This window comes from Macaca thibetana, chromosome 14 (genome assembly GCF_024542745.1).
Source record: "Macaca thibetana thibetana isolate TM-01 chromosome 14, ASM2454274v1, whole genome shotgun sequence".
NCBI classification, from domain to species: domain Eukaryota; kingdom Metazoa; phylum Chordata; class Mammalia; order Primates; family Cercopithecidae; genus Macaca; species Macaca thibetana.
In genome coordinates, this window is record NC_065591.1 from 120334907 (window position 1) to 120349024 (window position 14118).

A 14118-nucleotide genomic window follows, 5' to 3' on the forward strand; every position below is an offset into this window, starting at 1 on the left:
TTGGGCAGATTAACATATACTTAGAGCTTCATTTTTCTACCAAGTAAGCAAAAGTGTAAGTGGAGCAATCCTCGGCTGCGCTGGGTGAGGCTGCAGCAGGGAGCGAGGAAGAGGAGATGACGTGTAGCTTCACTGAGAACTCCTGTGCATGTGCCCACTGGATGCCACATTCCAAATCACCTCTATTTTTTATTTATTTATTTATTTATTTATTTGTTTGTTTGTTTGTTTGTTTTGAGACAGAGTCTTGCTCTGTTGCCCACGCTGGAGTGCAATGGCACAATCTCGGCTCACTGCAACCCCTGCCTGCTGGGTTCAAGCAATTCTCTTGCCTCAGCCTCCCGAGTAGCTGGGATTACAGGCGCCCACCACCACGCCCAGCCAATTTTTTGTATTTTTAGTAGAGATGGGGTTTCCCCATGTTGGCCAGGCTGGTCTTGAGCTCCTGACCTCAGGTGATCCACCTGCCTTGGCCTCCCAAAGTGCTAGGATTACAGGAGTGAGCCACTACACCCAGTCCCCAAGTCCCCTCTTAAATAAACATGCTCATGGAAGAGACTGCAGCCAGCTCTGTGTGATCTGAAGCTTCGAGGCAATAACCATTTCCTCGCCTTACCATGTAGTTACCTGGGGAAGTGGGAAGGCATGATCACTCAGGAATGCACCCACCTTCTCTCTCCCTACAGAGGAGAGCCCGCTTGCTCTGGCTCATGGAAACAGCTAAGAAAGGGGGAAGAGCATTTGCTGAACCCAGACTGTGCCCTGATGGATGAGAGTGTGGCTGTTTAATCTCCTGGTGTCTTTCCCATTCAATAAATGCACTGGGAGAGGCTTCACACTCCTCCTCTTCAGATGAAGCACCCCATGGACACACCCTGTCTTTGAATATAAGATAAAATCCTGCAGGGAAGCTGCTCCTGTTTAGGTCTCCCAGAACCCCACAGCAGCAGCAGTACCTGGGCATTAGTCCAGGAGCTGACCATCCTGACCATTCCCTTTGGCATCAGTGAAGCTTTGCAGGGCTTTCCAACAACCATCTCATTGTGACAAAGGATTAAAATGACATCTCAGAAAGCACAGAGCCAACTCCACACAACGTCTGAAGCATCTCTGACTTTTCATTACTTCAATTCTCCCACACATCTATTATTCAGCATATATTTAGTGAGCACCTACTATGTGCCCAGAGCAGGAACAGGCACCGCACACTCAGTGGTGATAAGACTGTCTTAGTCCACTGGGGCTGCATTACAGAAATACCTTAGAGTGAAAGAACAGAGGCTTCCTGCTCACAGTTCTGAAGGCTGCGAAGTCCAAGATCAAGATCAGTCCGGCAGCAGATCAGGTGTCTGGTGAGGGCCTGTTCCTCACAGACAGTGCCTTACATTTGTCCTCACTTGGTGGAAGGGGCCAACAGGCTCCTTGAAGCCGCTTTCATAAGGGCACTCATCCATCACGAGGATCCTCTCCCATGACCTCATCACTGCCCAAAGGCTCCGCCTCTTAATGTTGTTACCTAAGGGGTTAGGTTTCAACAAAGGAATTTTAAGGGGAGATAAATATTTAGACCAGAGCAGAGACAATATGATTTCTTGCCCTCATGAAATTTTCTGTCTGGTGGGGAGGGGGAGAGACAGAGACAGAAAATATACACAAATCAAAGAATTCCAGTTCGCAATAAGGGCTATGAGGGAAACTAACAGGGGGCTGAGGTCAGGAACAGCAGGACTGCCCCTGGGGAGGCCACAGGGACTGAGGCTCTGAGGGGGGCCCGGAAGCTGAGCCTTGAAACGGGAGCAGGAATGAGCTCCTCCCGCAAGGGCTCTGGGGGATCAGCTGTGTGTAAAGGTCCTGGGGTGGAAGGGGCAGCTGTATCCAAAGAACTGAAAAGAGCCCAGGGAAGCAGCAGCCTTGGGAAAGGGGAGCAGGGAGTCAGCGCACACCTGGCTGGGAGCTAGGGCTGAGTTCAGATCTCATGCCAAGTTCAGGGGAAAGCGCACCAAGAGGCTTATCTGGGGTGACCTGCTGTGAGTTCACCCTGAGATGGTGTGACCCTTCCTTTGTCCTGGAGGTCACAGGTCATCAGTCGCATTGGGGCACAGTCTGAACAGCTCTGTCTGGCTGTCCTTAACCCTGTCCTTTAAGGTCTAAATGCCACAGGTCAGTCTAAGTGCTTTTCATAAATATTTCCAAGTGGTAAACCCAGGAGTATTTCTGAGTCATCCTGGACAAATCCCTCCTATTATTGCACATGCCCTCTGTGTCAGAAGCTGGTCAGACTGTTCGAGGACCCTTCCCAGTGCCAGGGTCCATGGCCCATATCACTTGCTCCATTTCCCGCTTGTCTGCAGCTGGGGAACGAGCTCAGCCACCCACCTACGTGGGCTGCCAGGCGGCATGCAGACTCCTTACCAACATGGAGAAGGCTTCCAGCGCACAGCCCTGACCTTGAGAGCTGGCTCCACATCCATTTCAAATAGGCAGCATCTGAAAGAGAAAACCAGCCTGTTTTCAAGGCCCTTAAAGTGTTCATCTTAAAAGGGAAATTGCATTACACAAAGCACTGCTCATGCATCTGATATTTGTACATCTGGAAAACTGGGATTGCTTTATGTGGTGTCCAGTGAAATCCAGCTCCCCCTCTGCCTCCCACCCTCTCCCTTTCATGATCCTCTTCCCAGCTCCAATCCTGGACTCCCTGGGCCCTGCCCTCCACCTCCAGCCCTCCTACCTTCCATGCATGATGCCCCATTCCACTGCCATGTTAACCGTCCTCCTCTGTGTATGAAAATCAGATTGTGGCTGGGCGCAGTGTCTCATGTGTGTCATCCCAGCACTTTGGGAGGTCAAGGCAGGCAGATCATGAAGTCAGGAGATCGAGACCATCCTGACGAACATGGTGAAACCCCGTCTGTACTAAAATATAAAAAATTAGCCAGGCATGGTGGCGTGCGCCTGTAGTCCCAGCTACTCGGGAGGCTGAGGCAGGGGAATCGCTTGAACCTGGAAGACGGAGGTTGCAGTGAGCTGAGATCACGCCACTGCACTCCAGCTTGGGTGACAGAACAAGACTCTGACTCAAAAAAAAAGAAAAAGAAAAAAGAAAGAAAAGAAAATCAGATTGTTCCTTTAAAAAAACAAAAACCAGCAAACAAACAAAACCCTTTCAGGGTGGAGAGATTTGGGAGTTGATTCTTTACATGTAGAATGAGGGTGTTCCTAGATGCCTTTCCAGGCCATCGTTTTAGGCTAGATGTATACTCAGCAAACATTTGCCAAGCCCCTTCTGTGTCCCGAGCGTCCCGCCAGGACCTGGGGAAACCAAGCTGACTCAGTCCCTGCCCTTTGGGAGCCCACAGCCAGGTTGGAAGGAGGGTTCTGCACTGATTGCTCTGATTCACTGCATAGAATAATTTTTGTTGGTTTAAAAACGTCTTTCTATTTTATAAAGACAAATGTCCATGTTGTTGGACAAGAACCAAGAACCAAGTTCTTGGACAAGAGGCAAGAACTTGGTAAAAACACATGGACACATTCATTAAAAAAAAAAAAATTAGTGAAAGAAGAGACTAAACATGCAGGTTTTGTCAACAAAAGCAATGATTTTCCATCAAATCAGCATTAAGGATTTACACATGTAAAATGTGCCATCAAAAGACAGTGCCAATTTCAGGCAAAACCTTCATCCTCTCCACAGCCAGGGCTTGCAGAGCGCGCTCTGTAGGGGACTTCTCCTGAATCTCGGGAACCCGCCGTGCCTAGCCCCCTGCCCGGGGCCTTCCTTGCCCACTGCGCGCGGGGGCCTGTCTGCAGAGAGCTCTTCTGGGACTCCTGAGGGTTTCCACTGGGCTCCTCCAGGATGCACAGGCATCCCTCTTTCTTAGGTTACAGTGAACACAGTTCCCAAGATTTCTTTCATGCTCCAAGTTTTAAAAAAAGAAACAGAAATGAAAAGGAATCGTGGCCCTTCATCCTGCCAACCTGAGAGAAACCCCTGCGGACCTGAGAGGCACCTGCCATCCCACTCCTGTGCCCTCTGCCCCACCCCGCCGGCCCCCTGCACCCTCTTAGCCACATTCCTGCCAGAGGCCCGCAGGGAACAGCACTTGCCAACTGGCCACACAGGACAGGGGCTCCAAAGGGACAAGAGAAGGCATGGGGGGGCCAGCTGGGTGAGAAGTGATGGCCACTTGGACTGAGGAGGCAGTGGAGCTACAGATACGTAGATGATTTGACATTTTCAGGGCAATAATGCGCAGAACGATCGGAACGAGGCAAAGGGGAGTGTTATGTAGGAACCAGGGCCTCTGGCTTGCAGAAGCAAATGGACGGGGGCTGCCCAATCCCTGAGCCCAGCTGCCCTGGAGTAGAATCTAATTCAGAGGGGTTGGAAAGAGAATGGCGTGAGTTTGGCTTTGAGCCAAGCCCCTGCATTTGCATGTTTGCATCTGAGGACCCTCAAAAGCCAGTATTTGCATATACCTAGACCTCTGAAGACAGAACAGTGAAAGTCCTAAGTTTGGGAGTCATTGGGCTGTAAGTGGGACCTGAAGCTGAGTTCCTAGCTAAGATTGTCCTCGAAGGAAGCAGAGCATGGACAGAGAGGCAGGCTAGGACTGACACTTGAGGAGCTCACTCATTGAATGGGCAGAGGCTGGAGAGGAGGATGCTCTGTCCATTCAAATGCTCTGTCCATTTGCTTCTGCAAGTCAGAGGCCCTGGTTCCTCCATAACACTCCTCTCTGCCTCGATCCGATCCTTCTGCGAATTACTGATTTTAGACTCTCAAATCCCCATGGCCCCGGCCTTCAAGCACTCTCTAGGTGTTGTTAACCTGGCAAAACTCTCCCAGGGACCATCACAACTGCTGCTTCCATGGTCCCTGTGATTCCGGGGGATGCTGAGCAAGGAGCCCACAGAGGGGTCATCAGGTGAGAACATGCCAGGGCAAGCCAGAGGCTGCGCTGGTTTATGTGCCTCCTGAGCAGAGCACCCCTTACCATCCTCACTGCAACCCATTTGCTCCCCGCAGACCCACCATCGCCAAGGACGGCCAAAGGACCTCTCCTGCAGCCCTGGGCTTCACTGACACTGCTTCGCTTCCCTCTGAGTGCGGCCATGTCGCTTGCTGGCTTGCTTGTCGCAGGATCTGGGCTGCTCTGACTTCCTCCTAATTAGCTCTTTTCATGTTGTAGCTTTGCCATTTCTCTTGATTTCCACTGCCCACTTAAATGCCTTATTTTCATTTTTGAAGCATTCCTTTAAATGTCCTGTCACCTCGTTGGTTTCTATTGTGATATCTGACAGTAGCTGGCTTAAAAGAGTGAATTTCCATATTCTCCTTACAGATTTGCATTTTCCCATCTGCTGGAGAGAAGACAGTTGAATCAGTGAAATAGCTGGTGGGCAGAAAGGTGCATGGAAGGAAACAACTGGCTCCTTCTGCAATATGAGACCTCAGGGAGGAAAATCTCAGAAGTCAGCTGTGGGGGAAGAACTTCGTAGTTAACATAAACTTTGATTCCTACATCACTGCCACCCAGTGCACCCCATAGCCCTTAATTTGTATTTGACTCTGCCTAGCATAGCTGATTCTGGAAGATAATTCATAAGCAGCTTTGGTTGTAGTTTCAGTGACATGTCCCATGTGGTACCACTTCATCTAATTTGCTACCGGATGGTCCGTGCATCTGATGAGTCAGTGCTCATCACTTCCAGGTGCCCCTCCCTCCTTACCCTGCCTTTCTAGAGAAAGCTTTCAGTTTCTTTAGCAAAACCCTTCAGCCTAGTTTCACAGACACGTCTGGCAGACTGTGACATTTTCACTCACACATCTACAACACACACACAGACATGCCCCCTCCGAGATTCATAGCAGTACATTCATAATTCTACAGCTCACTTCTTTCTTACTGACCTGCGAGTGGATTACGATCACCTTTGCCTTATTCACTAATTTACAATTAGAGTTATACATGGAAAACCACACATGCCATATTAATATGCTACCCTTGCATAAGCATATCACCATCATCTTCAAACACCACCCAGATGGAGAGCCGCAAGCATTTTCAGCTGCACTTCAAGTGTCCACGCCATCTTGGAAGAAAAAAAGCCTTTTTTTTTTTTTTTTTTTTTTTTGAGACACAGTCTCACTCTGTCACCCAGGCTGGAGTACAGTGGTGAGATCTCAGCCCACTGCAACCTCCGACTCCCGGGTTTCAAGCAATTCTCCTGCCTCAGCCTCCCGAGTAGCTGGGATGATAGGCGCCCACCACCACACCCAGCTAATTTTTGTATTTTCAGACGAGATGGGGTTTCACCATATTGACCAGGCTGGTCTTGAGCTCCTGACCTCGAGTGATTCCCCTGTCTCAGTCTCCCAAAGGGCTGGGATTACAGGTGTGAGCCACCGTGCCCGGCCAAAAAAGCCTTTTCAATCTGACAGAGCCAGATTCAACCTCTGAGTCTCTTTCTCTGCAGCACACGGGTCACTCCCTCGTGGACTATTACAGAATTAAATAAGAGTTCATGGGCTCGGCCTTACTCAAAGTGGCATCCCTGTAAACATTAACTCCTTCCCCCCTTTAAATCGGGGCCACGTGTGGAGAGAGGCCACATCGCTTCCACCCTCGTCCTCCTTTGTGTCACTGTCCCCGTGTTTTCCTCGTCATCCCTGGCTTTCCAAGAACCTGGTGGGCCAAGCTGGCCAGGCATCTTCTCCAGCACCAGTCAGCTGTGCACTTGGTGTTGCTCTGAGAGGGACTTTCCCCTGAGGGGAGACCCCCACACTCTCCCAGAACACTCCCTCCTCCTCCTTCTTGACAACTCACCCAGCCTCATCCTGCATTGATTTGCTGAGCACGTACTAAGCACCTGGCTGCCCTGTGCCCAGTGCTGCCACACCAGGTCCTGGCTCGGGGGCTCCTGGTAGGCACCCGAGTCAGAGCCGGCCATGCTGCCCACATGCCCCATGCAGAATGCTGGGCCAAGGGCCCATCCTGGCTAACAAGGTTCAGCTCCCTTCTGACCCCGCACATGAGAGGTCAGATGAGTGACCTTTCTAGAAAAGCGAGCTCCCCCTGCCCCCTTGGCTTGTGAGGTTTGTTGGTGGGGGAGGGATCCTGCTTTCACATGGGGGAGGGACCCGCCAGAACCTTTAGCAATGGGATTCTCTGCCTACTTGCGTGGGCCCTCAGTGGAGCCACTGCTCATGAAGCAGACAGCTGCTTTGCGGTGACGAATGCACTTCCGATCTGAGGGAGACATGTGGCATTAGTCACAGTGGAAGGCTCTAGCCCATTCATCTATAGCAGAAGCGCCCCCAGAGAATTATTTGCCAGGTCATACAGCAAAACAATGACCTCAGCCCCCAGGGCGCTGCAGCCTGCGAGCAGCTGGGCATGTGTCCTGAGAGCTGAGCAGGCCCTCAGAGGGCCAGCTGCCCTGGCACCTGAAGCACTTCCTGAGGAGAGCAAGGAACAAGAGAGTGCGTTTGGAGGTCAGATTTGGAACTTGCTGTCTAGATAATTCCCCCTCCTGCTCCCCGCTCCCATCTCTTCTTCTCACCACCCTCCCTGGAGGTACAAGGAGAAAACTGCCACTGAGAAGGAGGCCGGGGGTTAGGGAGGCAGGGATTAGGGAGGCCAGGGGTTAGGGAGGCCGAGGGTTAGGGAGGCCGAGGGTTAGGGAGGTCAGGGGTTAGGGAGGCCAGGGGTTAGAGAGGCCGGAGTTAGGGAGTCCGAGGGTTAGGGAGGCCGAGGGTTAGGGAGGCCAGTGTTAGGGAGGCCAGGGGTTAGGGAGGCCGAGGGTTAGGGAGGCCAGTGTTAGGGAGGCCAGGGGTTAGGGAGGCCAGGGGTTAGGGAGTCCGAGGGTTAGGGAGTCCAAGGGTTAGGGAGGCCAGTGTTAGGGAGGCCAGGGATTAGGGAGGCCGAGGGTTAGGGAGGCCAGGGGTTAGGGAGGCCAAGGGTTAGGGAGACCAGTGTTATGGAGGCCAGGGGTTAGGGAGGCCGAGGGTTAGGGAGGCCGAGGGTTAGGGAGTCCGAGGGTTAGGGAGTCCAAGGGTTAGGGAGGCCAGTGTTAGGGAGTCCAGGGGTTAGGGAGGCCAGGGGTTAGGGAGTCCGAGAGTTAGGGAGGCCAGTGTTAGGGAGGCCAGGGGTTAGGGAGGCCGAGGGTTAGGGAGGCCAGGGGTTAGGGAGGCCGAGGGTTAGGGAGACCAGTGTTAGGGAGGCCAGGGGTTAGGGAGGCCAGAGTTAGGGAGGCTGTGGGTTAGGGAGGCTGAGGGTTAGGGAGGCCGGAGTAGGGAGGCCAGTGTTAGAGAGGCCAAGGGTTAGAGAGGCCAGGGGTTAGGGAGGCCAGGGGTTAGGGAGGCAGTGGGTTAGGGAGGCTGAGGGTTAGGGAGGCTGAGGTTAGGGAGGCCAGGGCTTAGGGAGGCTGAGGGTTAGAGAGGCCAGGGGTTAGGGAGGCAGGGCATTAGGGAGGCAGGTGTTATTGAGGCAGGGAATAGGGAGGGCAGTGGTTCTGGAGGGCAGGAGTTGTAAACCTGGCACTCGCTACTCCCTCTCCATCCCAACCAGGTGTTCCTATCTCTGCCTGGCTCCTTCCTGGCCCGCTCTCCCTGTCAGATGGAGTGGATTTTCTCTACCCTCCCTCAACCTCTATGTATGTGTTGGACATTGGTTTTTGTCTTCTGCTCTGGACTGAATGTTTGTGTCTCCCAACCCCAAATTCCCATGTTGAAACCCTAACCCCAATGTGATGGGATCTGGAGGTGCGGCCTTTGGGAAGGGATTAGCCTTAGATAAGGTCAGGAGGGTGGGGCCCTGGGAGTGAGATTAGTGCCTTCACGAAAAGACGAAGAGGCCGGGCACGGTGGCTCATGCCAGTCATCCCAGCACTTTGGGAGGCCGAGATGGGCAAATTACTGGAGCTCAGAGGTTCAAGACCAGCTTGGGCATCATAGCAAAACTCCATCTCTACAAAAAATACAAAAATTAGCCTTGTGTGTTGGCACACACCTGTAGTCCCAGCTACTCGGGAGGCTGAGGCAGGAGAATTGCTTGAGTCCGGGAAGTCCTGGCACTGCAGTCTGGGTGACACAGTGAGACTCTGTCTCAAAAATAAAGAACCAAGAAGAGACAGAAGATTCTTCTGTCTTTGCGTCACGTGAGGATACAAGGAGAGGCTGGGTTTCTGCAAACCAGGTTGTGAACCTTCACGCGACATGAGATCTGCTGGCACCTTCATCATGGGCTTCCCAGCCCCCAGAGCTGTGAGAAATAAATGTTTGTTGATGAAGCCACTCCATCTATGGTGTCCTGTGATACAGCCCAAGCTGACTAAGAGAACTTCCAAGGAGAGGCAGCAGAGCAGTCCTGGGGGCATATGGCCCACCCCTGTGCTCTCCAGGCACACATGATCTTCCTCCACGTCTCCACCTGTCGAGGTTATAGCCTGCAGGGTTGACGCTCCTCCTTCCCCTGCGGCATCCACGGAAGACCCCCTGTGCATAAACCACATCTCAGTAGAGGCCCCCACATGGCATCGCTCTCATTGCCTTGAGAGGGGTGCTAGCTCCTGGGAGTAGAGCTGCCAGATTTAACAAATACAAATACAGGCTTCCCAGCTCCTTTGAAATTTCAGATGATCACTGACTAATGTTGGAACGTAAGTGTGTGCCACACAGTTCTGGGGACACACACTGAAAAGTTTTATGTTGTTTACCTGCAGTTCAATGGAATTAGGTGTACTGCATCTTTATTTGATGAAGTGGGACCTGTGCCCACTTCAGTCCATCTGATCACTGGGAGGGAGCCGGTTGACAGTTTCTGCCCTCAGGCTGTCACTACGAGGGGGGAATGATAGGACAAATTGATCAGCACATTAGACTGTCAATAACTCAAAAGGTTCTGGCTTGTGAGTCAGAGCAGCCATCACAGAGCCTGAGCCCAGAGGGGTGACTGTCTATCTCACACTCGGTTTCCTCACCTCCGCAACGCAGGCATTTAACCAGATGACCCTCAACACCCCTCAGTGCTGACATCCGGAGCCTCCTTGTGGAGCTGTTGTCAGAGTCTGGAATGTGTGAGTGTGACCTAGTCTGCTGGGTGCAGACGTGAAAATCCAGTATGTCTGATGTGGGCCCCGGAGTCTGCTTTTAAACATGCATTCTGATCAGGTGTGGTGGCTCACACCTGTAATCCCAGCACGTTGGGAGGCCAAGGCCCGTGGATCACTTAAGGTCAGGAGTTCAAGACCAGCTGGCCAACATGGTGAAACATCGTCTCTACTAAAAAAAACACAAAAATTAGCTGGGCATGGTGGCAGGCACCTGTAGTCCCAGCTACTCGGGAGGCTGAGGCAGGAGAATCGCTTGAACCCGGGAGGTGGAGGTTGCAGTGAACTGAACTGAGATCACGCCATTGCACTCCAGCTTGGGCAACAGAGCGAGACTCAGTCTCAAAAAAAAAAAAAAAAACAAAACAGTGCATCCTCTGCCATTCAGATGTTGATGATCTGAAAAGGATAGTTTGGGATATGCTGGTCTTGCGTTTATCCTCCGTGGCAGGGTGTGTGCGTGTGTACGTCCATAGGGGCTGCTTCATTTTTAAAACAGGCCCCCAGGGTGAAAATGCAACCTAACCCTAGTGAAAGGCTATCAGGAATCATTGTGAGGCCCCCCCACGCTCGGAGCTTCCCCAGGTCCCTCTGATCTCCTTGTCCACTCACCTGTCACCATCTGTGGACCTGGGTGGGGGCTCCCTGCCCTTCTGCATGGACGGGGCAGCCCAAGCGGCATCTGTGCAGAATGCGGCTGCAGAAGTGAAAACTCAGCTCTGTCCCCAAACAGACAGGCGGGCACAACATGGTAGCCTGGCCCTGGGTACAGAGCCATCTTTAAGGTAGGGAGATGGGGTGGGGGCTGCAGCCACTTTGGGGGCCTGGATTCTTGGAAACGATCCTGGATACTGATGTGAGCAGAAGGAATTGAGGGAGACCAGCTTGAGCTCACAGAGCTCTGCAATTCCCCCCACATAGATGGCCTCAGGCTGCCATTGCAGATGTGTCCTGCACTTCTCACCACCATCTGGAGTCAAGCTGGCATCCCCAGGTTTTGACACTGTCCCACTTGCAGCCAAGACTTCAAGTGCACTTTAACTTCTACTGTTATCAAGAGGCTGGTCTTGCCCACTGCTGGCCCACTCTCCAAGGCCACATGGGTCAGAGATTAAGCACATGTCTCAGAGCCGGCTAACCCAGAAGCAAGCCTTGGATCTACAGTTTGCTCAGTGACCTCAGGCCCTTTACTTAACCTCCTTTGCAAAAGACAGAGAATGGTCTCCCTTCATAACAGGTCCAGCCCCAAGGAATACAATGAGTAGACAGCCTCCAGTGACAGGGGCCTGCACAGCAAGCTGATGATGACTGCTGTGGTGGGTTCCTCTATGGGCAGTCTTGGGCAGGAGCCCCTGCACCACTCACCAAGTTTTCTGAGTGGCCTGCATTCTGAGGATCTTCCTGCCTGACCCTCCTTCCTCCTCCCTCTCCTTTCGTAGGTGTCAGACCTGCATCAAGACCTGGGGCTCCCTCTGTTACTTCTGCTTAGTTCACCATTTTGTTCACAGGCATTAACCCCTGTAAATCTCTGGCACATCTAACGACATCTTCCCAAGGACCCAGCTGATGAATCACCCCCAGTCTCAGGGCCCCATCCTCCCCTATCAGGGATCCTTGGAAGTGCCATGTAGAATATGGCTCAGCAGCAGCCCACCCAGGGAAGCTGGGGGATTTACACACCAGTGTTTTCCCCCATTGGTTAAGGGCTGCCCTGGGGGTTTCCAACTCACGGAATTTCAGGAGGAGGCAGCTCTGCACACTGGCCAGACAAGCTCTTACTGCACTGAAAAACACAAAACAAAACCAAGCTATCATTGCCAGGGCTTGTGGTAGGAACATGTCAGCAGGAATGACTGTCCACTGCAGCTGGGGGACACCCAGCGGGGGCCCGGGGCTTGCTGATTGGCATCAGCAGCATCTGCTATAGATGATCAAACCCGCACTTCTCAAACCGCCACTTATGTCCCTGGAAGGGTCCCGGTGCCTGCCACGGCTGTGAGGAAACGCTTGGAGCATACTTTTCCTTGCGGAGTTTTGTGGGGATGCGTCATTTTTATTTTTTAGCAAGTGGATATTATAGATTGGAATGCAAACTTCACAATAATTTTTTTCAGCTTTTATTTCAGATTTGGGGATACACATGCAGATTTGTTACTTGGGTATATCGGGTGATGCTGAGGTTTAGTATACGAGCGATCTTGTCACCCAAGCAGGGAGCATAGTATCCCATAGAGAGTGTTTCAATCTTCACCTTCCTCCTTCCCTCCCCCCTCTAGGGTCCCCAGGGTCTATCGTTGCCATCTGTATGTCCACGTGTACCCAACGTTTAGTTCCCACTCATAAGTGAGAACATCCAGTATTTGTTTTTGTTTTTGTTGTTCTTGTTTGAGATGGAGTCTTGCTTTGTCACCCAGGCTGGAGTGCAGTGACGTAATCTCCACTCACTGCAACCTCAGCCTCCTGGGTTCAAGTGATTCTCATATCTCAGCCTCCCTGGTAGCCGGGATTACAGGCGTCCGCCACCACACCGGGCTAATTTTTTGTATTTTTAGTGGACACAGGGTTTCACCATGTTGGCCAGGCTGCTCTTGAACTCCTGACCTCAAGTGATCTACCTACCTTGGTCTCCCACAGTGCTGGCATTACAGGCATGAGCCACCACACCTTGCCCCAGTATTTGGTTTTCTGTCTCTGCATTACTTGTTATTTGCTTAGAAGGTAACCTCCAGCTGCATTTGCCCCTCTTCATTTCAGCGGAAGAGATTGACAAGAGGAGCTGTGGATCATTTGAAGCCACCCAAGATATTCAAGCAAGAAAGAGCAACAACCAGATTTGCAGTGTAGGGGAGAGGCTGGCAGCAGAGAGAGGCTGGGGCCTTCAACAGACTCCCTGGGGACCCACAGTGTGCAACACATACTCTAGGGCACAGAAGTGACAGCAGGCAAACTGAAGGCCTCATTCTGGGGACCAGGGAAGGCATGCAAAAAGCCATCCCGCAATTAGTGTTGCATTCAGACTTTGAGATCTGCTCTGAGCAGAGTGCCGTGTGGGAATATGTAGCAGGAGAGTGAGCACTAGCCCGGGTGCTAACCAGTTCCACCAGAAAGTGACACTGGATTTGAGCTCTGAACTGACAGATACTGACTAGAAGCAGCCAAATGTCTAGGCAGATAGGGGCGGGTTCCAGGTGAAGCCCCACCTCCAAGCTGAAGACAGTCCTGGGTAAAATCTCGGACCAGACTGAGAACTTCTGTTCCTGCTTGCCCGCCCTTCCCCTATTCTGAGCCCATAAAAGCCCTGGACCCACACATACAGGGACTTTCTCACCTTCAGGTAGGGGGACCACCGCCACATCCCCTCTTCACCAAAAGCCATTTCTTCACTCAGTGAAACTCCCTGCCTTGCTCAGTCTTCGATCGGCTCATTCATCTTGGATGCTGGACAAGATCTTGGGAACTAGTGCACAAGCCCAACTCTGCCCAGGCAGGCTGAGTGGGCGGGCCGTCTCCTGCAGCAGGTAGCATGGTTGAGCGAGGCCCAGGTGGGGTGTCACTGGCTGGAGGTCCCCAGCTTGCAAAGTGACCAAGAAAAAAGTCCTGCATCAACAGGGCCAGTGAGGGGTGGGAGAAGGGGACTGAGTAGGGTGAGGGGTGGGAGAAGGGGACTGAGTAGGGTGAGGGGTGGGAGAAGGGGACTGAGTAGGGTGAGGGGTGGGAGAAGGGGACTGAGTAGGGTGAGGGGTGGGAGAAGGGGACTGAGTAGGGTGAGGGGTGGGAGAAGGGAACTGAGTAGGGTGAGGGGTGGGAGAAGGGAACTGAGTAGGGTGAGGGGTGGGAGAAGGGACTGAGTAGGGTGAGTAGGGTGGGGTGGGAGAAGGGGACTGAGTAGGGTGAGGGGTGGGAGAAGGGGACTGAGTAGGGTGAGGGGTGGGAGAAGGGGACTGAGTAGGGTGAGGGTGGGAGAAGGGGACTGAGTAGGGTGAGGAGTGGGAGAAGGGGACT